Below are 23739 nucleotides of genomic sequence, written 5' to 3' on the forward strand. Positions count from 1 at the left end.
CAAAGGCTCAGTAATTTTTATTTTTTTTAAAAAACTACCAAACAAAATGAAAATAGATATCCCAACCACGCCCAAAAGGAACAGCTCTCCATTTTGCCCACTGTGAAGCATGTAACTGGCTGGATAAGGTTGGCAATGTTTGCTCTTGTGCAATTTCAGGGATTTATTTATTCATTTATTTATTTAAAGCTGCGCATGCATAGGTGCAGAAATACCTGTGTTAATGCCCAGAATGGGAAAAGGGTAGAAGAGGACCAGTGGGAGCAGTGACTGAGGGGACATAAAAACACAGCCCAGATGCAGTTTTGTAAAGGTTTGCTCATTGTTGTGGGCAGCAAGCAGCAGAATAGCAATGAATATTGTGATGTGGGGTGGGCAGGAAAAATGAAAATTAACTTGCGGGGGGGGGGTCAGATCTGAATGACCCATTTGCGATAATAACATCCTTGTCTGGAAGCAACCCAGAATCAATACGCTGAGGCACCTTTCAGTGGTGTGCCAGGGTTCTTTTTACACTCACATTCAGAACATCCTGGCTTTGGGAACATTTCAACCTCAGACTGCGTTATATACCATGTATTTAAAGCACATTCCCCAACCAACCCACAGAATCTTGGGGACTGTACTTTGTGAGAGTGTCAGAATTGGAGTTGGGGCAAACTATACAGTTCTCAGGATTCTTTTTTTGATGGGGGGGGGTGTATGTACTTTAAATGCATGGTGTGTAACACAGCTGGTTCTAAGCCCAATACCACAGCTATATATCACCAAATTAAAATTAGAGTGACCAGCGAGGCAGGGAGGGATCCGGAATCCTAACAGATCCGGCTTGCACCGGGGAAAGCAGCCTGCCAAGGGTCCAGGTCAGCTGTCGACTTGGCTGCCCTGGAGCGAGCGGTGCGCGCTGCTGGGCCGGCGGCCGCGCCATCCCTCCGCCGCCCTGCCGCGCGCGCTGGCTGGAGGTCATGAGAATGGAGCGATCTCTCTTTCCTCTCCCTCTCTCAGCGGAGGCCCCAGCAGCCCGAGGCCGGGCGCGCCGCCAAGCAACCCAGAAAATCCCTCCTGGCTTGAGCTGCGTGCGGCGGCGGCTGCTGATGGCTGGCCGGCGGCCGCCCGCCTCTCGCTGAGCCAACTAGCGTTCAGCCGCCCACGCGGGGCCGGGCGGTGGTGCACGGAGCGAGGAGGGAAGGAGGGAGCGGCGCGCAGCCCTTCGCTGGCGCAATCGGCGGCCGGGTGGCCCTGCCTGGCCCCGCTGGGAGGAAGGAGGTGGGTGGGCCCGACGGGGCGGAGCGGCTGCCGAGCGAGCCAGGGAGCGTGAGAAGGAAGCGCTGGCCTTGGGCGCTACCGGTTAGGGTAGGGACAGCCCCGAAGGCCGATCCAGCTCGAGTGAGTCACGCTTCCCAAGGCGGCTGCTGCTGCAATCCCACTTCCCTGGCAGCCGGCCCCGTCGAGCTCCGTGGAGCTATCTCTTGAGCAGACATGCAGGAGCGTGGCGTTGCGAGTGCGGCCGGCGGTCACCAACGCAAGCCCTAAGGCAGGGAGAAGAGACCCATTGATGAGCTGGGGCGTTAATTTCAGTGGGGCCACGTGGAGTAGGACTTAGTTGGATACCATTCTTATCCAGTGGCGTAGCGTGGGGGGTGCAGGGGGGACCGGCCGCACCGGGCGCAACATCTGGGGGTTAGGGTTAGGGGGCGCAAATCCACGGGTTAGGGGCGCAAATTACTTGCCTTGCCCCGGGTGCTGACAACCCACGCCACGCCACTGTTCTTATCTGCTTATGCTTATCTGGGAGCCTTCACCGATTCCCCCACCCTGGGCTTCGCCCTACATGTGCACATTCCACCGCTGAGATCGATCGGCGGAATTGCCACATAATACCCCTAACCACATTTGTAAGAAACATTGTTTCGTGCCACACACTTTGGAACTCCCTGCCTATTGAGATCTAGCAGGTGCCTTCACTGTACTTTTTTCCCTTCGCCTGCTAAAAACTTCCCTGTTTAGACAGGCCTATCTAGAAAGTTGAGGTAATTTTAATACGTTTTAGTATTTCAACTTTTGTAGGGTTGTAAGTTTTTTGTTGATTTTACTGTTTTATCTTTTCTAAACCGCTTTTGAGTTTGTTTTTGTTTTTTTACAATCAAGCAGTGTATAAATGTTACTAAATAAATAATAAAGAACCAAAGCTTGCCTAAGAAACTTTTAACAAAAATCTTAAGAATTTTAAATTATGTTTTAAATATGTTTTTTTTAAAAAAAAATTAATTCAGTGTTCGAAACACCTAATGTTCTAGGCACATTTTGTGATGGGGCATTTCGTTAGTGCAAGCAGTTTCGGAGCTCTGCGCCTAACATTTCAGATTGAAACTGCAGAGTGGAAGGAAAGGAGGGTCTTTTTCTGCCTCCCAACTTCTAGCTACTCTGAATACTGGAGAAGTGACCCTCTTAAGAATATTTGTGGGATGGGCAGGGGAAGGACTAGGCCATGTGAAAAATGAACATAATACTTTAGCTGCAGTTCATTCATTTTCAGCTTTGTATTCTTGTTATAAAAAAGCATGCCTAGACATTCTGTTGTTGCGTCCATAACCTACGTTTAAGGTGCCATTTAGCTCCTAGCTTTCATAGCTCAGTTTCTAACACTGTTTTAATGGCATTGTTTTATCCTTTATGTTTGCCATCCTGGGCTCCTTGGGAGGAAGGGTGGAATATAAATTTAATAAATAATAATTGGTTGTATCCAGTGCTGTGGAAAATATTCCCAGGCTTTCCCAGCTGGATAAATAGGTCTCAACACAAGTGTCCATCAATGGCTATCAATGGCTACTAGTCACAAAGGCCCTACTCTTCCACCACAGCTGGAGGCAGGTTCCCACAAGCATCTTGGTGGCCACTGTGAGGACAGAACGGGAGACTAGATGGCCCATTTCTATGCTTATAAGGGTTTTAGCCTTGTTTTAAATGTATTAGTATTTGTGTTTTTAACTGTTTTAAATTATCTCATGTGTAAATTTCTTAGAGTTATTTAAAGGGTGATCAGTAAATCAAAGATAATTATAAAATAGTAATGATCAAATATTCCCACTTCTGCACTTCTTTCTGCCCCCATTTTTGCTGGTTCCTGAGACACTGGAAGAGGTCCTGTAGCTGATTTTCCTTACTCCAATGCAACACAATTAAATTTGTTAAAATGGGAATAAAAAGCATCTTTCTATTTTTGCAGTGCCCTTTGGAAACAGGCCAGACTTGCATATCAGACTGGTACATCAGTGCTCTTCATTTCCTATCTTGAACCAATAACCTTATGTCACCTGATAAAGAAAGAAAACCTTGAGTTGGCCTGATTTAATCAATCCACCCTTCTAGATTAGCTAAAAAGCTATGTTCACAGCGAATACTGTTTTTAAAATCAGTATTTTTAGTATGCTCAAATGTGAACTATATACATTTTTTTCATACTAACTATGTAACTTCTATATTGATACTTTTAAAAATCGTTGTTTGTATTTGATTTAGTTTTATTAGATGTTGCTAAAATTATTTTGCTTTGATGCTAGTCATTATGTTTAATCAAAGTTGTTGCAGTAGTTGCAGTGTATGTATTTTGGGCATATGATTTATCAAATCCTTTCATGAAGTTGCTTTTATTGGATTGTTGTTTTTCTTGGATAATTGAGAAATGTTAGAAAAAATACAGTATCTCTTTCAAATAAAAAATTAGGTATAAATACACATCCCTCACGTTGTCATTTGGGAAGCCATCTCACCATTTGCAGGCTGCTCAGTTCTAGCCTTGCTGATTCAGGTAATTGTGATTTAATTAGGATTTCTCACCTCTGCATAAAAAATAAATATTTTAGATTTGGACTGCTAATATTTTATAAATTTTTATGCCATTAAGCTCATTTATAATCTATTCTGTAATTAAGTTCTACTAAGTAATGTACTTGCTATGTGCCTGAAGAAGCATCCTTGAAGTTTTCTGTGCGCTGATACAAAGGGGGACTAACTTTCTCCCTTAATGTGGCAGTTGTAGAGGAAACTTGAGGTGAAAAACATAACTGTCAGGCTCAGTGATTGCTGCATAGAAATCATGCTGGGATTTTGCCTCTGAACAGAGCATTACATGGCTTAGGTCCAAGCTATCTGAAAGACCATATTCCCTCATATGAACCTGCCCAGGTTTTGAGATCTTTCTCATGGTTCTGACACCCTCCCAGGCACATTTGGTGGGGATGCAGGAAAGGGCCTTCTCAGGAGCTGCTCCCAGATTCTGGAACTGCCTCCCTGGAGAAGCTAGCCTGCCTCCCTCCTTGTTGTCCTTCTGCCGGCAGGTGAAGACCTTCTTGTTCCAATAGGCTTTTTGGGAATTGACTGCTTTTAATGAAAGGGCAGGTGCTCTTTTTATTGTAATTATTTGGATGTTTTAAACAGATTGTATATATGTATATAGTTTTAATTCTATTAATGTTTAATTGTTTTTTATTTTTTTCCATGTTTTTAGTGATTCTTTTTTATCTGTAAGTTGCCTTGAGTCCCGTCAGGGAAAAAGGCAGCGTATAAATAAATATACTTCTTCTTCTTCTTCTTCTTCTTCTTCTTCTTCTTCTTCTTCTCCTCCTCCTCCTCCTCCTCCTCCTCCTCCTCCTCCTCCTCATTGTCACAATGCTGCTCAGTGTACACCCATTAAATTTAACAAACATGACTAACTAAGGTCCATCGATTCCAGGGGGCCTATTCTGAACAGAACTTAGTTCGATAAAGCCTAACAACAGCAGTAGTTCAGTTGTTCACTACAAATGTTCATAAGGCTCCCCCCATACACACATATAAACACACTTATAACTGAAGCACTGCCTGGGAATAAGCTCAATTGAACACAGCAGAAATGACTTCCAAGTAATTCATAGGATGCATAGGATTGGGTTATGCATCTGCAATCCAATGCACATTCACCGGCAAGGAGGCTAGAAGTATTTCTAGGTTGGCTTGAGATAGCTTTCAGAGTTAGGGGGTTAGGCAGAATCATGTGTGAAGGGAGCATCAAGCAGCTGTTGGCCATCATAGAACCTCCAGTTCAGAGCCAGTGGACCTGCAAGTACAAGCTAGTGGGCTCAGGCTTCTAGGTAGGGCTACTGCATTTCCACCCCACTTATGAGTTTCATAGGGGCATCTTGTTAGTCACTGTTGGCAACAAGATGCTGAAGTATACTGAACCTTGGCCCAGCTCAGTAAGACTCTTCTTTATATTCCAAGTGGCTGTAAGGCCCTATGCACACTTGTTTGGGAGTGTGCCCCATTGTGGGAATTTCAAGTCAACATATGTAGGGTTGGGGCTGTAAGAGGAGGAAGAAATTTGACCATGCTGAGCCAATAAAATACTTGCAAAAACAAACAAAAACCTCCCTATTTGTGGCTTCCTTTGCACCTGGAACTAGACTTTGCAGCGGAACAAGGACTACCTTGCAGGACAACAAAGGGTCTATTTAGCCCATAGTTCTGTTCCCAGCAGCTCCTGGCCAGATGTTGTTAAGAAGCTCCCAAGCACAAAGGGAACCCCTAGCTGCACTCTTATTCTCAGCAGCTGGCTTTCAGGAGGTGTACTACCTCTGTATGTCAAACTTTCTGTAACAGCCACTGTAACTGCTGTGACAGCCACTTGCTGTAACCGCCAGCATGGCCAATGATCAGGGGTGATGGGAGCTGGTGTTCAGTAATGTCTGGAGGGCACCACATCTCCTTTCCAACCCTTCCTACATAAGAAGCTGCCTCATGCGGAAGTCAGACAGTTAGTCCATCTATCTCAGTATTGTCTACTGAATGGCTGGCAGTGCCTCACCAGGATTTCAAATGGTGGTCTCTCTCCTTGCCATACCTGGAGATGTCAAGAATTGAACCTAAGACCTCCTGCATCCAAAGTATGTGCTCTACCTCTGTGCTATAGCCCTTCCCTGAAGATACAGGGACACAGGAAGCTGCTTTGTACTGAGTCAGACCACTGATTCATCTAGCTCAGTGTGGTCCCTAGACTGATTGGTAGTAGTTGACCAGAATTTCAGGCAGGAGACTTTCCCAGCCCTACTTGTAAATGCCAGGGACCACCTGCATGCTAAGTGGGAGCTCTACCACTGAACTACAGCCTAGAATTCACCTCCAGATCTGATTGTTTTTAACACCTGAGGTGGAGGCAGGGCTCCAGGGTTTCAGATGGAATCTTTCTCAGTTGTACCTGGGTATGCTGCCAGGCAGATACTCTGTCACTAAGCTATGGCCCTTCTGCTTGTGTCAATGACTTTGTTCAAGTTTACTTATAGTCTACAGACCTTCGGATTCTAAAACCAAACATTTGATTCCATACAATGAATGGGATAGTAACTTAAAAAGGCAAGGAAGCACACTAACCACCCACTTTTCATTCTAAATCTTTTTTAAGTAGGACAAAATCAAAACTAGTAATGCTTAACAATTCTGCAAAAGTTTCTTTTGTATCATCATAGTTGGGATTCAAATGCTGCAACCCATTCAGTTTACATGAGACTCAGGTTGTGTATTAATGACCAGAGAGGCTGTAAAGCACTCTAAAGGTCTTCATGGGAAAGGAACAATCAAGGGATCCATGTCCAGCTCCTTTATCCACATAAAAATTACAAAATATGGCAACAGTTCCTAAATCTTCACTACTACAGGTGAAAACACAACAATCATAAGGAATACCATTAAATCTTCGAAAATAACTGAGGGAAGAACAAAGTCAAGTTAGTGCAAACGCTTCCCTATATTTTGGGGCAAATAAGGACCTAAAGTAATTAAGCACAAGGTTCGCTAGCTTAGATGGGTTTTCAATGCAGATTAGACAAATCCATGGTGCAAAATAGGGTCACTTGGAAGTCCCCATGGACGCAGAAAGTCTTCCTATCAGTACCAGGTGCTCAGGAAGGCTGTTGGTTTCATACCCTGCTTGGGAGTTTTCAGAGATATCTGGCAGCTAACATAATTCTAGACCTGTATGAACACCATATATTTAAAGCACATCACTTCCCACCCAAAGAATCCTGGAAACCGTAGTTTACCTCCTTACAATTTCCAGCACCCTTTACAAACTACAGTTGCCTGCATTCTTTGGGGAAGGTCATGTTGCTTTTAATGTATGATGTGTACACAGCCATTATGAATATCTGGCCTGATCCAGTCTGGTCTTTCTTTCTTTCTTTCTTTCTTATTTATTTATTTATTTATTTATTTTGTGCTTATGGTCCCATTAGGCAAAGGTTGGCATTTTATTGGCCAATATACAGTCTATCAGAAACCAGGCCATCAAAATGTTTTATTTAGAAAGGTGTACTTAACAGAAGATGGTGCTAAGCCTACAGGGCAGAGGGGAAAGGCCCTGATCCGAGACACCTATTGGAAGTGGGCGCTGCAGTAGGTCACAGCTGTCCCAAGTGGTGAGCAGATTTATCCAAGCTGTTAATTTGATTAATTGAAAAGAAGTGCCTCTAGAGAAGCAGTCCCGTTCTCAGGGGTCAGGGGAGGTCACTGAGCTGAAGCACTCAATCAGGACTTTCTCTTAAGGCCAAAGGGGATTGGAATGCCGCCTCTTTCAAAGCCGGGCAGATTGGCGCCAAATTTCTTGCATTGCTCCCTGCCTCTTCTGTTGCACTCGACCGAACACACCCGCCATCACAAACAAAGGCAGCAAATCCAGCTCAATTTGGCCTGTGTGTCTAACTACCAATCCTCATACAAAAGGAAACTGGCATAAAATAAATAAAACAGCCTGTTTTCCATCTGCAGCCTTCATTTAAGGGCACCTTCATTCACAGGCCAGCTGAGAGGATTTAGCGACCCTCGTGCAAACATGAGTGTGCCCCCATCTCATGCAATTGCGTTTTGAAAGTGACCACTGTTCATGGTGTTTTGGGGATGCCAGTTCCTTTACTCCCCTTTCCCTTCCCACCTCCTTGGTGCAGCACTCCCTCTGGTGGTGATGCCTGGAATTTGTCAGCTTCCTGACCAGTGGGCTGGTGACTGTTTCTGTTCGGTTACATCCAATGCTAGTCTTATTCAGAGAGCAGATCTATTAGAATGAATGGTCCTGACTAACTTAGGCTCATTAATTTCAACGGGTCTTCTCTGAGTCGAACTTAGTTGAATGCACAGATTCTTAGTTGGAGCAATATGTGGAACTGCACTGTTACATACTATGCATTCCACATTTGTAAGAAACCAATCTTTTAGAGCAGCAGCACATACCCTTTCTTTAAAAAAAGTTTTTACTGATAACCTCATTGCTTTATTCTTTTTGCAAACCACTCTGAGGATATTGGGTTGTTGTTTTTACACTCAAGCGTTATATAAAATTTATAAAATAAACAAGTGACTCCTTGTCCCCAAGATGCTGCCATTGGTGGGAGGCAAATGAGTGGCTTGAATAGCCTTTCATATCCCTCCCTATCCACAACGATCCTTCAGCTAGCCTGGTTGCTGAGTCAGACCATTGTTCCATGTGGCTCAGTATCATCTCTTACTGACATGCAACCAATGTCTTTCTCAATCTTCACTAGGAAGCCCCAGGATTGAACTTGGGACTTTTTGCATTCAAAGCATGTGCTCTACCAGCGCTGCCCTACCCTTCCTCCTGGTGCAATAATAGTGATAATAATTTTTCAAATTTCTTTTAAAGGAAAAAGATGAAATAACATTTAAATAGGCAGAGATTGGGGTGGGGGTGGGGAAACCCAGACAAATAATGGCATACAATTAATACTCAGAAATAAGAGTAGGCCACCCTCACTTCACATTGTAGATTCAGTGCATACTGGTACACAAATCTTAAACTGAACCTCTGTTGAGGCGTATATGAAATATGCTCAAGGCACACAGGGCAGTGAGGTCCTCAGACTGATGCGTAACAGACAGTACGTATTTATCCTTACAGGATCAAAGTACCTGGGATAGCTCAGTTGGCAGAACATGAGACTCTAATTCTCAGAGTCATGTTGTGCAAATGATTCCTGCATTGCAGGGAGCTGGAGGTTCTATGCACCTCTGCGATTCTAGGATTATATAAGTCTATTAGCCACTGTAAGAACTCACTTGTGATGTGCATCCATTCATCCCCAAACTACAGGGATATAGACTCACTGAATCATAGAACTGCAGAGTCAGAAAGGTCATCTAGTCCAACCACCTGCAATGCAGGGAACCACAGCTAATCACAGCTTGGTTGGATGCAAGCCCAAATCCAGAAAACAGGTCACAGAGCAAAGCCTGGTCAAAAGGGCCACACCTCACTGACACCTTCAAGCAGAATGCCTTCCTCAGGGCCTCACTAGTAATTTTAAAGAACATACCTGCAAATATCAAGGACTTTGCCAGTACAAGGGTAAATGTGAGTAACAACTTCAGTGCTGCAATAATAATATTAACATTATGCTTCCCCCCCCCCACCCTAACTACAGTCAGCCTCCTTCAAACATCCAAGGTTTCAATAAATGAGCTTCCTAGTCAAAGGGTATGACTTTCCAGTATAGGTTTGTTTGAGTTGTTTCAAATGTTAGTCATACTCAGAGCAGCCCCACTAAAATTAATGGAGATGGTTAATTTCAATGGGGCTACTCTAGGGCTGCCAGACGTCCGGATTTCCCCAGACCTTACTAGGATTTCAAAGGCAGAATTGATGTCCGGGGGGAATTTTTGAAATGTGGTGCTTTGTCCTGGATCTTCGGCAAGTCAAAAATTGAATTCTTTTTGGCGTTGATGTGGGGGAAAAAGCTCAACAATTTTGGGGTTTCTTTGCTTGCCCCCCACCCCCCCAGAAAGAATAAATGTGGTCGTGAGCAAATTTCATGATAAGCTAGTAAGGTAACTACAGTGGGCTGTCACCAATGCTAGTTCGACTCAAGAGTAGGTCTACTGAAGTTAATGAAAACAACTAGCTTAGGTCCTTCAATTGCAATGGGTCAACTCTGAGGTGGGCACAAATCAGAGGGTCTGGCTGTTTTTTATCGGAAGGAAAGAACACAGGGTATTCATTTTGTTTGCTGCAGCAACAATACTTTTTTAGAAATAAAGCTTTCGAGGCAAAGAGAGGTTTGTTCAAAAGCAGAAGGCAGGAAACACATGTTCATTTAACAAATATGTAAGTTAGTGTGCAGCTCTGCGATTTTCCCCCTTGCAGTTATCTGAGGCTAAAAAGCAGCTGACATATATCCTGCCGGATCTGTTTGCTGCTGACTCCTTGACCACAATACATTGACCAGGACAGGTGAAGGATTCCTGAGCAGCGGGGGTGGGATGGAGCAAAAAGTGCTTGAGCCCACTCCCCCACCCAAACACATAAACCTAATTAGCAGCATCAAGGGGTTATATTTATCACAGGCGCTTGTGGGAAAGTGGGCGGCTCAAAGGTTTATGCTTCTGGGGAGTGTAATATGTCTGGCTGCCTCAACTGAAGACAAAATTTATCACGAGGAGATAACGCCATGTCTGTCCGAAACAATTTATTCAGCAAAAATAGGAACCAGATAGGGGAAGCATGGCTTTTAGAAGGCTGCATTTGGTTTGTAGCAAATGACAAAAAGAACCAAATAAGCCCCCTTGGCTTCAGGTTTTCATTTGTTACGAAACCTGCTATGTCAGTAACAAATGGGTACAAGGCAAGTTTAGTTTCGTAAACCTAGGCTTCCTATGTGCCGTACATTTAAAGCACATGGTTTTCCTCAAAAGAATCCTGTGAACTGTAGTTTACCCTTCACAGAGCTACAATTCCCAGTACCCAGGGTTCTTTGGGGAAAGCCATGTGCTTTAAATGTATGATGAATTGGCTCCTCCTCTCTCTGAACCGTTCCATTCCAGCAGCTCGTTTTAAGTTATAAGAACTACAGTGTAAGTTCAAGAACTGGATCACTAGCTTCCTTGTTTCCTCTTTCCTCCTCATCGCCTTTTCCTTTTGTGATGTGTGTTTTAGAATGTAAGCCTGCAGGCAGGCAGGGATAAATTCCCAGGATACTTTGGGGGGAAAGGCACGTGCTTTAGCACATATGCAGCCCAATTCGTACCCATTCACCACGCTTTCAGGAGTGGGGGGCTTACCTTCTTCCTCGGCAACATATCTGATGGATTCCTCCCCCCCCCCCGCCCAACACACATATTGTATCATTCAGGGACATTTGCATCTGAGAGTGCACAAACAACAGCTGCGAATTGTAAGTGAGGCTCCCTGCAAATTCACTTCCTAAACGTAGGCATATTGCATGTATGGTAGGGTGGACAACTGTCGCCACCACAGGTAGGGTACACAGGTAGGGTACAATAAAGCCCGACACCACTTTGCCTACTCAGAAGGGTCTCTCTCCAAATGAGAATCTATAGCACTGGGACTGAAACACAGTGTTCCTCAACAACGAAGCTTCGCTTTCAACCCACTTTGCTACTACCCATCTGGGCATCTGGGGTTACATTAATAGCTGTTGTCAGCTATTTTAACAGGATGAAGCAAACTGGAGGGTGGAATGACAAGAAAGCAGCCAAAGAGAACTAGCGATGTATCTCTTTTCTGCAGTGGACTGACCTTGTGTAGCATTGCATACACAAACACATCCATGCATAGGCACATGCAATACATAAATATAATACACCTGGGAGGGAGTAATGAGTTGGTTGATTTACTCTTTGCCAAAAGGTCAGGTTGTTTCCAGACTGTGTTAATAAGCAGTTACTGAATGGCTTGCCATCCTGGCGGGAATGAGCAGAGGGAGGGAAGGCAGATTGTGAAAGTCCACACCATGGTGCTCCAGGGCCGGTGATGCTCATTCAGACTAGGTCACGGCTTTTGTCTCTCAAAATAAGAAAGCAATGCATGTGTGGGTGGCACCAGGGGGAGTTGGCAGGAGAGCAAATGCCCCCCCCATACAAGGAGTTTCGCCCCTCCACTTGTCCCCCACCCCAGCCCATTGATGGACTCTCTGTCATTAACATACACTATATTTTTCTTTCAGTTCTCTTAAAATGTCGGACACAACTCGCCCACCTGGAAATATACTTTGCCACTTCTTTGCATTTGGACACCTCTTAAAATATCACAACCAGATTTTGTGTGATGGTTCCTGATATCAAGGAGCAGGGTTTTTTTGTCTATGATTGGATGCCGTTTTGAATCAAGATGCAGACTGAACCTTTCCAAACGGCACTGCTGTTGTTGTTTTCCTTAGAATTCCCAAGCAGTGCCGAGTACAATATAATCTCCAGTATCTGCCCACCCTGGACATTTTTTGTGGCATCACCTCAGCTTGCGTCTTCCTCTCTCCACCCCCACCCTGGCTTGTGTGCTCTTTCTCATTCTCTCCTTTTGTGCCTATCTTAAACGTGAGGCTGCTCCTTCCTCTTAACGAGAAGTTAAGCTGCTAAAGGAAATCGATTCTCTGAGAGCACAGCATGGCTCGCCTCTCCAGCGAAACCCTCTGAGGTTTCATACAGGAAACCTCAGAAACCTTAGAAGCCAGAAAGCTTTTAAAAGCATTTACGATCAAAAAGCCAAGGTGAGAGAGAGCGAGAGCGTGCAAGAGAGAGTCAACGTCTCCTGAGCAGGATATGCCTCTTGGAGACAGCTGTCCATCTAGGTTTCAGGGAAGCCCACGTCATCTGCTAAGGCTTGACCTCTGGGGTGAACCATCCTCAGTTTAAAACACCAATAGCAAGAAACTACACTTCTGTTTGCTTCTCTGTTGTAGGGATCGGGAAGAAATTTGATTTAGTTCTCATTTAAAGGCAAACCACCATAACTGCACTTTGTAAAACAAGATAGGAACCAAAATACAGCCATCCTTTGAAATTTGCACTTCTCTGGATTTTGCAGTGCAGTTCTCCAGGCAAGTAATGCACACGAAGGTGCATATACTAGGGAAATGTGTGTATACAAAATGCATATATTAGTGAAAATAGCATACAAAAATGCATTATATCAGTGAACATTGCATATATATATATATATATATATATATATATATATATATATAGTGTGTGTGTGTATGTGTGTGTGTGTGTATGTGTGTGGATGAAAATTGCATACATAGCCATGGACTAAGCTCAGGAGTGACTTGTTTGTTAAGGATTGAGAAAGGATGAATTGGTGTCACTTAGGCATTCACTTACAACTTTTCAAATTAATATTAGATAGATCGATATAGATAGATATAATGAAAATTCATATTTAAATACAAATCAAAATGTGTCCTTTTTTATCCTGACACACATTTCTAATCATATTTCTATCCTAAAATACACAATGGCTTATGCTTTGTTGAGCTGAAAACAGTATCATAAAAATTGGAGAAGTGCGAAATCAGAATTGTGTAATTAAACCTACAGAATTCACGGCCACAACATGTGGTGGTGGCAGCGGCGGCAGCCACAAGCTTAGACTACTCAAAAAACAAAGACAAACTGCCTTTGACTAAGCAAGGCTATTTTTCTACGTAGTGGAGTATTCCTGAGTTGTGTACTCTGGCAATAGCTCTCCAGGGTTCCAAGAGAAGCTCTTCTCCATTGCCTGCTTATACTGGAGTTAGCAGGGACCGCACCTGGGACTGGTGTGATGCAAAGCAGGTGCTCTACCATTGCACAAAGGCCCCTTGAACTTGGTTAGACAAATCCAACAGCTATGAGATACAGCACAGCTAAATGGAACACCCATGTTCCAGGGCAGTATAGCCTCTGAGTCTTTAAAGCAGTTTCAGGCAATAGGGGGAAGGGATGTTGCCCTCACGCCCTGCATAAGGACACATGATAGAGGTGCACGGTGTGGAGAAAACGGACAGAGAGAAAAAAGGTTTTCTCCCTCTGTCATCTAACACTGGAACTTGGGGATCCTCAAATGAAACTTGGTGTTGGAATATTCCAGGGCAGACAAGAAAGGAATGACTTCTTCACACAGCACATGAAATTTGCTCTCCCAGAGGCAGTGGCAGCGCCAACTTTGGATGGCTTTAAAAGAGGATTAGACAGATTCACCGAGGGTAAGGTGCTATCAGTGGCTCCTAACCACAATGGCTACGTTCTACCTCCGCTGTCAGAGGCAGTGTGCCTCTGAATACCAGTTGCTGGCATTCACAAGTGGGGGAAACCTGCTCTTGCACTTGGGTCCTTGCTTGTGGGCTTCCCATTGGGGCACCTGGCTGGCCCCTGTGAGAACCGGAGGCTGGACTAGATGGGCCTTTGGCCTGGTCCAGCTGCAGGGCTCCTCTTACGCCCTTGTGCCTGTGAGCTTTCCAGGGGCTTGGCACTCCTGCGAGCCTGCGGGAGGCCCTGAGTTGCTGCTTTGTTTCCTCCCTAAACCATCCCAATTATTTCACTGATGGAATCCAGACAGGGTTTTTCTCCCACAAGGGCAGCGGAGGGTGTTGAGGGAGGAGGAGGAGGAAGGGCAGTCAACTGGCAGGCCGGCTGCAGGCTCAGGCATGTTTCTGGAACGTAGCTGTGGGGGAAAGTTATTCATCACTTAATTCCTCCCTCGAGGTTTCTCGGCCTCCTTTTTCCCACCACCAGGCCTATTATTTCAGTCACTGAAGGTATCCGGTTTGGGCTGTCAGACTGGGAGGGGCCCACCTCCTCGGTGACACAGGGCACAATGCATGGGAAAAGTGTCAGCCCGCCCAGCCCGCACGCATGCCGCTTGCCTCACTGGAAACTCGCCTGCGGTGGGTTGTTCGTGTCATTACAACAGCTGCGCGCTGCCGGCAGGCCGCCATAACCTCTCCCAACTTGCTGCGTCAGGGGGGGGTGGAGAAGAGAGGGAGGGAGGTAAGCCAGAGGGTTTGTGGTAGGGACATAATGAAGTAAGGAAGGTGGAATAAAAGGGCCTGCATAACTTCGTGCATGTGGACAGGCTACTGGGCCAATTTTGGGTTTGATGGGTTTGTTTGGTTTGGGGTAGTAGTGGGGCAGGAATTTGCGTTATAAACCAGGCTGTTTTTATTAAGAATGTAAGATGAGCCTTACTGGATTGGGCCAATGGCCCTTCTGGTCCAGCATCCTGTTCTGACAGTGGCCAGCCAGATGCCACAATAGGAAACCTTTAAGCAGAACTAGAGCACAATATCTCTCTTCCTACTTGCAATGATCAGCGACTGGCATTGGGAGGCATACTGCCTCTGACAGCAGAGGCAGGTGGAACGTAGACATCATAGCTAGAAGACATTGATAGCCTTATCCTCTATGAATTTCTCTGACTGATCCTCCTTTTTAAGAACAAAAGAATAATCCTTTGGTTGTTTTCGGCTAAGTTTTTCTCAGTGTAGGTACACTGAAATTAAGGGACCTAAACCTAGTCATGTTCTATTATGGGTAAAACTTAATGCCATCCAATATCTCTGAAGGATGGGACTGAGGGCCTAAACATAGTATAACACTCCTTAAACCTTACTTGGAGTTGCCTTTTACTGAGTCACATCATTTGTCCTTTTAGCCTAACACAGCAGGGACTTTTCCCAGCTGTGCCCTTGGAGAGCTAGTCTTTAGGGTGGTCACTTAAACCACCCAAAAAAGAAAGGCAAAAATACAAAAGAGGGCACAAATCTGCATATGCTAATTTATATGTATAGAAACAAATTTAGAAATAATTGCTATCATTTAAACAGTAACACAGGAAGCTGCCCCATTTCCCCGTCCCCCTTTAAATCAGTCTTAATATCAGGCAGAACACCCACTCATGCAGAGATACAGCATGAGCCTCCTTTCTGGATGGCACTTCTAGGTCCCAGAAGCCTTTAGTCTGGGAATGCAGAAGCTGTGGCCTTCCATATGCTGCTGAACTACAACTCCCACTATCCCTGACCACTGATCTCACTGGCTACTGCTGATGGGAGCTGTAGTCTAATAAACATCTGGATAGCACTGCAAGTTTCCCACTCCTGTTCAAAGCGTGTGTTCTCCCACTGAGCTTTGTATTTCACCACAGTGGGGAAGACTAACCAGGTGGTCTCTGTACTTCATGCTCAGACAGCTCAGACAACTAGCTAGATGCTAGATGCTTGAAGCTAGATGCTTGAAGCTAGATGCTAGATGCTTGAAGTTGTGGGCAACTTCAAGGCCCTGTTAACCCCTTGGAGCATCATTTTAAAAAGCCCCCTGTCCTCTGTTAAAGTAGGCTACATGACTACGTTAGCCAAAGTAGATGTGGCACCGTGGTTAGATCTCCCTGCAATATTTTGGAAATTTACCATGCAGGCACTTCTATTTAACAAAGCACAATTTTGCTGTGTATTGTACAATTATACAACTGTAGAGTTAGAAGGAACCTAAAGAGTTTTGTTGTGCAATTGCACAATGAAAGCTCTAGCAGCAATTAATTCTTTTTCTTAAGATATACCTTCCACTCAAATGAAGACTAAACTGCAGAGGTTGCTCCATGCAAGCTAACAGCTCAGAGGTTTTTCAAAGCTGTCCTCCCCACTTAGAAGGTCCTCCCCATCCCCTCTGCTTGTAATTCTGGCCCCTGCAGCCTTTAGCCTTAGGATGTGAGAGGTAAGGTGATGTGAGGTACTTCAGGCAAACGGTGCAGGTTTGAGAAGATGGCTTAAAGAGATCTGTTCTACCAGCTTTACCTGTATGAACAGTGCCACTGCGGTGAACTTTGACCCGGCATAGATGAAAACTCATGCTCTGTGCTTTCTTTAGCTATATAAATGTGCTCGGCTTTTAGTTTGCCGCTGCAGGTTCTGCAGCAAGATCACCTAATTTTTGCACCAGGTGAAGCACAATTCCACAACCTGTGCACAATATGCAAATAAGAATTTGCATTGTTGCGCCTACTGCACTTGCTCTAATCAATGTGGAGATGAGTAATAAAAGCACCTGCTTTGTGTGTAGATAAGTCACTGGTTCGATCCCTGCCATCCCTATTTTAAAAGGATCAGAAAGCAGGTGATGAGGAAATACCTCTGCCTGACACCCTGGGGAGCTGCTGCCAGTCAGAGTACACATCAGGGAAGGATAACTGCAGAGGTATTTCCAAATGCGGCCCTCCAGGCATCTCTGTTTGACTCTCAGGACTCTTCTCAGACTGCACCCCACTTCCACAAGCCACATCCTCTTTGAGTGGTTTTGCCTGCCTGAAATAGGTCCTCGAACTGTGAAATGCATCTTGCTTGGAAGGAAGATGGAGAAATGTAAGCTGTGTGTGTGTGTTTTGGAAACCCCTGAATTTTGCATGGTTGGAATGTAATCTGCTATATACAGGCAAGAGTAACATCCATTGCTCTGCCCACTTTTACATCTGGCTCTGCCCACCGCCAGTATGTAACCCCAGGAGGTTGCCCAAGAGGGCATGTGTCCTTCAGGCTCAAAAGGTTTCTCCACCCCTGAAGTAGACAACAGACAGTTAACATGGAGAAATACTATTAGTTTTTATAAAGCACACTTGTATTTTCATACGTTCACTCACTGACAGCCTCCTCTACTCCTGAAAGTCTGTAGTGCAATTCTATCCCTGAAACCTTAAGGACTGGAAACATGTCTGCACGTGCTTACACAAACACAACCTTGATTAGTTGTTTACCCAGTACCTCATTCTACCTTTGTATGGCATACTGACAGAATACACAACTTTATCCCTTATGCGCTGTAGTCTGTGGGAAATTTTCTCCTGCAAGTTCCAAAGATCTCAGAAGCCCGATTTGAAGTAACTTGAGACCAGGGCTTTTAGTTTGTCTGTGCCTGTTCTGTAGGATAGCATTCCTGCTAAGATATAACAGATGCCCAATATTTGCACTTTATGGAAACAATCGAAGACATTTTTTTTGTTCTGACGGGCTTTTGCATCCAGATGAATAGGTCTCTATGTCACAGATGTACACTTTGTCTTGTTTTTGTTTTGCTTTTAAATACGGCTGCTGTTTTGTGTGTGCCCTTAACTGTTTTCTTTGCTGTTTTTATTGTACATCACCTTGGAGCGATTGTATAGAAGGCAATTTATAAGTTTAATAATAGTAAAAGTGACATGATAGCAGTTTTTTTAAAAATTATGCGTGGCGTGGAGACAGTGCATAGAGAAAAGTTTTTTCTTCCCTCTCTCATAACACTAGAACTCAGGGGCTTCCAATGAAGCTGAATGTTGGAAGGTTCCCGACAGATAAAAGAAAGTCCTTCTTCATGCAACGCATACAGCTGATGACCATTTTGTGTGGGCGTTCCACTCCTGGCCCCTACGTGCATCGTTGGAGTGCATATAAGCCTGCCTTGGCCTGTACCGCCCTTTTAGTGACATATTTTGTGACTTTGGGATCATTTCTACGCTTTGGGTTCAATGCTTTGTCTTTCAGATGCATGTTAATCGGTCATCGCCTGTAGTTAAATTACAGAACTTGCTGCCATGGGAGGCAGTGATGGCAGCCAACTTGGATGGCTTTAAAATATTAGGCAAATTCATGGAGGAGAGGGCTATTGATGACTACTAGTCACAATAGCTATGCTCTGCCTCTGTCATGCTTCTGAATACCAGTTGCTGGAAACCACAGGAGGAGAGAGTAGCCTTCTGCTTGGGTCCTGTTTGAGACTAGGTAAGGTAAAAGGTAAAGGACCCCTGGACAGTTAAGTCCAGTCAAAGGCAATTATGGAGTTGCGCCACTCATCTTGCTTTCAGGCCGAAGGAGCTGGTGTTTGTCCACAGACAGCTTTCTGGATCATGTGGCCAGCATGACTAAACTGCTTCTGGTGCAACGGGACACCGTGACAGAAGCCAGAGCGCACGGAAACACCGTTTACCTTCCTTCTGCAGCGGTACCTATTTATCTACTTGCACTGGCATACTTTTGAACTGATAGGTTGGCAGGAGCTCGAACAAAACAACAGGAGCTCACCCCATTGCGGGGATTTGAACCACTGACCTTCTGATCAGCAAACCCAAGAGGTTCCGTGGTTTAGACCACATCACCACCCGCGTCCCTTGCTTGAGACTAGACTGGCCTGATCCAGGATAGCTTTTCTTATGTTTTTACTCATCATACTCTCTTTGGATGGCTTTAAAGGAGGATTTGATGAATTCCTGGCTACTATGCATAAATGGATATGTTCCAACTTCACTGTCAAGAGGCTGTAACTGGGAATCACAAGCAGGGAGAGTTGCACAAGTGGTTGGCCACTACAAGAACAGGATGTGGGACTGGTTGGGATACATACCCACAAACACATAATATAATTTCCTCCTTCCACATATACATAGCCATAACTTGAGACCCAAGGCCCTTGCTCAGGTGCTCCTGCCAAATGATGTGTCCTGGGTGGTGTCACAGCACACCCCTTAAAACACTCCCTATCAACTAAGGACATTCTGGCAGTTCCTCTTAAACAGGTCATTAGGCAGCTATAGCTTGAAGCTACCTGACTCCCAATCCACAAGTTCAAGGACGTTAAGGGGTCTGCAGAGCGTCAATCCCATCCTCAATTATTCTATCACCTTCCAAACTGATCCTTGCACATAAGAGGTTCAACAAGTTAACTGTATAACCCCTAAAGAAGCTCCATGCAAAATTATTTTTGTAATACAGAATATATTCTCCATGGGTGTCTGCAAGGGAAAGGGGTCTTTTCAGTAGTCACAATGGAATGCTCTCCCCAGACAGCAGGGGTGAAACGAGGCTTTATTTCACCCAGGGCAAAGACCCAGTTTGGCACCACACACACACACACACACAGGTTAGTGATTATGGTACATATATTTACTGAAGTTTTCAGGCACCAGGCCTGTTGGCAGACCAACTCTGCGTTACAAAGATGTCTGCAAGCAAGACATAAAGGCTGGCAACATCAACCCCACCATGTGGGGATGTCTTGCAGATGACCACAGTGCCTGGAGACAGAGGAGGAATGTCTGCTGGGAGGAGCACAGAGAGAAGAAACGCCATGGTGCATCTGAAGCAGCACAACTGGATGCCTTCATCTGCCCCAGCTGCAAGCCAACAACAATTTCACATCTATGAAACTGCCAGCGCTGTTGTGTGAGTGTGCAATACTGATTTTACCTTGTTGCTAGCTTTATGCTGTTAGATCTTGTGATTTTATTGTTTTATTGATGGCTTTAACGTTTAGTGTAAGCCATCCTGGGAAATTTTCGTTATTGCTCATCCTAAAAATCAAAGTAAATAAGGGGCTTTCCCCCCAACATTATTCCTGCTCAGAGTCAGTCCACTGAAATGTTGGGTACAAACCACAGTAAACTGGGAATCAGAACCCAGAAGCTGGAATTTGGGGTTGGAAGGGACCCCAAGGGTCATCTAGTCCAACCCCCTGCAATGCAGGAATCTCAACTGAAGCACCCCCAACAGATGGCCATCCAACCTCTGTTCAAAAACCTCCACTTTGCGAGGACCTCCGTTCCACTGTCAAACATGTTGCCAACGTCCGTTCTTCTCAGAGTAGACCCACTGAAAGTAATGCCCAGGGTTAGGCTTAACTTGGGACAATTAACATCAATGGGTCTACACTGAGTAGGACTAGCATTGGTGACAGCCCTATATCTCTATGAATTGGGTAACCCCACTCTCTATTCCTGCCCACACGCATTAGAAACAGATCTGTCAAGGACCTCCTTAATTCGAATACATTAAACATGATAATGTGATGTCAACTTCCGTTTGCTCTTCCCGGAGAGGATCGGCGCTGACAGGCCTTCTCATGCCCATCGCTGGCTGCCCTTGAGTCGTCTTCCAAACCCTGATTTTTTTTTTTTTTGTCTGTTCCCTCCTCCCTTCCTCTAAACCTCCTCTCCATTTCCTCTCTTCTCCTCTCCACTTAGCATCATCAGCCATTTGGACAGAATGTCGAAAGCTGCTTTGGGGCGTTTGTTGTGAAAGGGGACAGGAGCCAAGGAATGGGAACCATATCCGTAAAAGGATGCCAAGTTTAATACAGTTGTCGTTTTTTCAGCAGATCCGAATGGAGGGTGCATTGGGTTATTGCCTGTTGAGTTGACTGGTGCTTGCCAGTGGCCGTGGGTGGGAGTGGGCAGGGAACAACAGAACAGCTTAATTCCTTTGCCACTGCACCACCAAGGGAGAAAAGCAATATATCAGAGGTGGCAGAAACAATGGCTATTGCAGTGCTTTTCAGTTGCAGTGGCACCACAGAAACCCAACGTATCCTTGCCCAAAGTACCCTGAGCAATAGTTTAATAGTAGATCACATGCTTGCAGGAAGGGCCGCAGCTCAGTGGTAGAACATCTGCTTTGCATGCAGAAAGTCCCAGGTAGACAAACTGAGCTACTGGTCTGACTTGCTATAAAGTAGCATCCTATGTTTCTGCATCTTAAGGCAAGGGCCATAGTTCAGTGATGCAGCAGCTGCTTTGCATCCATAAGGTATCAGTTTTAATTCCCAGCAACTCCAGGTAGAGCTAGGAATGTCCCCTGCCTGAAGCTGTGGAAAACTGCTGCCAGTCAGTGTAGACAGATGAGCCAAGGGTCTGATAAGAAAGCTCCCCATGTCTCTCGGCATGCAAAAATCCCAGGTTCGATCCCTGACATTTACAGTTAAATAAAGGACCAGGTAGCAGGCCCTTGAGAAGAGCTGCCAGCATGAGCAGACAACACTGAGCTAGGTGGACCAATAATCTCACCTGGACTAAGATGGTCTCTGTTTTCAAACATGTACTGTAGGGCTCCTTGCACATTTATTAAGGTTTCTGCAATAAGAGTCAAGGCCAGCAGTATAATGAACCATGCTGATCCACGTGGCTCAGGCAAGTGGATCAGAAGGGAAAGCGGATTCTGCAGCATATAGTGGGTGGGCGGGCAGTTGGGAGCAAAGTTGAAGAATTGTTACTTGAAGGGGAAATCCTCTACCATTCCTCTAATCCTGGTCCAATGCTCTGACCACCACACCAGCTACACACCCTGCTCATTAAGCATTCATCCCTGATTTGCTGGCATAAAGCTTACGTGGAGGTTTAGACTATATCCAGTCTTTATTGAGCATGCGTTTTGATTTGCATACGGGGAAGTTATACAGCAATGAGCATTCATTCCAATTTTCTTGCAGTGTGTTTATAGGTCTTCCTATTAGTCATTCATTCACCCCAAAATTCCAATGCATTTTCCGGTCACTTTCCAAGCTGCAAACAGCTTGCTTGCTTGCTTTATTTATTTATTTCGATTTCTTGTGCTTGGGTGGCACGTTAAACAACGAAGTTCCAGTATGTGTTTTAATCCCTTGTAAAGAAACAGTGTCAGTCTGGAGACATGCCATCACAAAATCATGAGACAATCTAAACATCAACAATGCAAGACTAGTAATAAAATAAAATCAGAACTGAAGCATTTATCTGGGGTGAATCCAGCACACCCCTCTGGATCTTGGTGCCTCATTCATGACCCACCCTCTCAGAATAACTTCTTACCTTGTCTTCCCAGAAGCGATTTGTACCATGTCATACTGCTTGGGATGAAGAGATGAAGCAAAAAGTGGTGTGGTGGGGGAACCCTCCCCAAACCTTTCCTCTTTGAAGCGACAGTGAGTTCACTTATTGGAAGAATTGCTGCTGCAGCAGCTGCTTTGGTTTGAAAAGGCTTTCTGTGGGAGAGAAGAAGAAAATTGCAACAGGGAGAGGTTATTCCTATTACTTTATTTTCAGTTCTCAGGGCATACCCTCCAACGGGTCACAACCATGCCGTACATTTAAAGTATTCTTATACGGTACCACTTTAAAAGCCACATCTTTCCCCCAAAGGATCATGGGAGCTTTTTCTTCATCACAGTGCTACAATTCCCAGCAACCTGAACGAGCTACAGTTCCAGGATTCTTTGTAGGGGACGTCATCAATGTCAAAGTAGTATTAAGAGCATTCTGGGGAAGATGTCAGAAGATGATTTTTTAAAACAAAACAAAAAAGTGGGGAAGAGATAGTTTGCACATATGGAAGACCACCTTCTTCCACATTGTCCTGCCCATACTTTAAAATCAGCAGGTGGGTCCCTCTTGGGGGTACCCACACAGGATGAAATACAGTAGTGGCTCCACAGATGTGAAACTTCCTTCTTATTAAGGTACCGGTACATCTGGCCCCATCTCTTTATAAGGTTAGACTTCTGGTTAAGATAAACTTTTTTCAGTGAATGTTTGGAGGAGAGACCCGATTTGATAAGCATATTTTTATTGATTTTATTGCATTTATATCTGACCTTTCTCTCTCCAAGAAGCTCTTTCCCTCCTTGTTTAATCCTCACCCCACAACAACCCTGTGAGGTATGTTAGGTTAAGAGGCAATGACTGGCCCATGGTCACCGAATGAGTTGTGGTTTTTTTCATTTAGGCAAGCCTACCCAGATATGTACAGTGGTACCTCAGGTTACAGACGCTTCAGGTTACAGACTCCACTAACCCAGAAATAGTACCTTGGGTTGAGAACATGATGAGAACAGAAATCGTGCGGCAGTGGCATAGGGGCAGCAGGAGGCCCCATTAGCTAAAGTGGTACCTCAGGTTAAGAACAGTTTCAGGTTAAGAACGGACCTCCGGAACGAATTAAGTTCTTAACCCGATGTACCACTGTATGTACTTTTATTTTATTATGTGTGTTTTTTAACTGCTGATTTTATTTCTAAAGTGTGTTTTTTAGATTTAACTTTTTTTTACCGCAGACCTTTATGGATAAATTTAATGCATATTTTATCCCATGTAAACCGCTTAGAGGCATTTTTAATGATTAAGCAATATACAAATTCCATTAAGTAAATAAAACAATAAAT

At 44.7% G+C, this 23739-nt stretch overlaps 1 long non-coding RNA gene across 2 annotated transcripts in view; it reads right to left on the minus strand.

Annotated features, from left to right (window-relative positions):
• The window catches only part of LOC308482837, a 107480-nt gene that overhangs the window by 81941 nt on the left and 1800 nt on the right, over nt 1–23739 (minus strand). For both annotated transcript variants that reach the window (XR_013989446.1, XR_013989447.1), the window contains exon 2: nt 22391–22563. This is a non-coding gene — a long non-coding RNA (uncharacterized lncRNA). The remainder of the gene's footprint in view (nt 1–22390; nt 22564–23739) is intronic.

This window comes from Podarcis pityusensis, assembly GCF_964106645.2.
Source record: "Podarcis pityusensis genome assembly, chromosome: 8".
In the NCBI taxonomy this organism is placed as follows: Eukaryota; Metazoa; Chordata; class Lepidosauria; order Squamata; family Lacertidae; genus Podarcis; species Podarcis pityusensis.